This window comes from Manduca sexta, chromosome 14 (assembly GCF_014839805.1).
Source record: "Manduca sexta isolate Smith_Timp_Sample1 chromosome 14, JHU_Msex_v1.0, whole genome shotgun sequence".
Classification (NCBI taxonomy): domain Eukaryota; kingdom Metazoa; phylum Arthropoda; class Insecta; order Lepidoptera; family Sphingidae; genus Manduca; species Manduca sexta.
The window spans coordinates 131338-133506 of record NC_051128.1 but is presented as its reverse complement, the minus strand read 5'-3'; positions in this window follow the sequence as shown (position 1 = coordinate 133506).

The window sequence follows — 2169 nt, the reverse complement described above, 5'->3', positions numbered from 1 at the left end:
GGTGGTCGCTATCCGGGCGGATATAAAATATATCCTACCACCAGTAATATAGTAATTTATCTTCCAAAGATTTTATCTACAAAGCATACCCTAGTTACACCGATGATTAGGCATATCTGTGAAAACGTGAGAGTCAAACTTTATCGTCAGCAGTTAAACAAATAATTACCAGCAAAGATTAAATGAACAGATAACGCAGTTTGAGCAATGATATGCCGAATAGTTAAACCTTCATATAAAATTACCATGCACACGGTTAGTGATTTACATTTTTAAAAATAATAATATGAATGGATTGCTTATAGTAAACGCCTGTACAAAAATAATAGCAATATGAACTCAGAATTATAAACTGCACTATAGTAACTCCTCTAACTCCCTGAGAATGTTATGTTTTCTAATGCTTAGTAATCAGTTATAGGAAATGACCTTTAAACCGCGATTCCATAGTGTTTGTTGATAGCGGAAATTAGGTTATAACTGAACTCAGCAATTAATATTATACAGCTNAGTAAAAAAAAGGAAGCAGCAACTCAGTAACTGGTGTCATAAATGAGTAATAGACTATCTACAAAGTAAATCTGAACTCGGCAGTGAATATTATACAGCGATGTATAAAGCGGAATCAGCAAGTCAGTGACTTAAGTTTCGTAAAATAGTGACAGACTTTCTACAAAGTTAACCGATTATCTCTTGCCAATTATAGCCAATGATTTTACTGGCAAGTATATTTGCTCAATGAGTGATATTTACTACCGTTTACTATACCTGAACAATCGCATACGAGACCTACCTTATTTACGTCATTTTGATCAAGGCTTCTGATTCGATACACTGAATCTAATATCAATTGTGATTGCACGCTTCATGGTCCACGAACTTGGTAATGGAGTAGTTCAACATGTAATAAAAACAGCATTAAATCTGTGGTGTTTGATGATTTTTAATTCGGGTAGCGCTCAGGTTCTTTTACAAATATTTCTGCTTATAAAAATATAGGAAAGAATTTTTTTTAACCAACCCAATGGAATGTCGACTGACGAGAGATGGTTACCCTTCGGCAGTCGACATAATTATGCCGGCCTGTTGGAACTGGATATACACAGGCTGATCCCGTAACGCGACACACTGGGTAGGCCACTATAGCGAATTTTAACACCTCGTGTACCGTGGCCGCTATCCCTCAGATTTATAACTTATTCTACCACCAGTATTTGTTAGATCACCTCATAAGTTGACATCTATAATACAAAATAAATCGTAGATATCTTGCAGATTTTTAAAAAAGGAACGGTTCTTGAGATGTTTTAGATTTTAAAACCACAATTAACTTTATATGCCCTTTGCATTTGTTTGAATAACACTCGTCACTCTGAGACTTAACATGTCAAGTCTCCTAACAAGAGTTCAATAGTGCCTACACGGTTTTTCATGAAATATACAAAACAAGGATACCTATACTCACATACATACTAGAAAATCTCACCTGTTGCTTCGTCTAAGTCCTAAATGTTTGTACGGTGAACTTATGGGACATGAACCTTTGGGTCACTCGTCCCGAAAGGTAAGACCACGTGACTCTCATGTCGTGTCTCGCTAATTTGAACCTTATCGGTATCAACACCTTTCAAATTGGTTATCCTTATTTTTTAGAACATAAATATCACCGAAGTTTAAGGTCAGTCACTAAATATAGAAACTGATAATTTATTTTGCGAATATACATATTATTGTATATTACTTAGAACTGTTGAAAAAAGACTCTAATCAACTTTAAGTTTATTTATTTATTTAATAGCAATTGGCACATCGAATGTTATTATAGTGATACGTTTATGTGGCTGTTAATTTGACACGAATGCATGCATAGCATAAGAAATTGAACCATAATACTCTACAGTGTACAAAGCCGAATAAAAAAAACATATTAGTTGCATTTAAATACCTACATGAACCAAAAAGCGGGGAAAATTAAAGTTATTGAATAGGTATAGGGAGCCTAATATTGTACAAAATGCAGTTGTGATACCATTTTAGGGACATACAGCATTCCCATTTACTAGTGTGCCTACCTTCGTTCTTGATTGCCCTTGCATTCGAGTTCAAAAAACAATTCCGACACGGTGTTTCAACGCGATCTTCATTCAATCTTTTAGTCTCCACATTTTC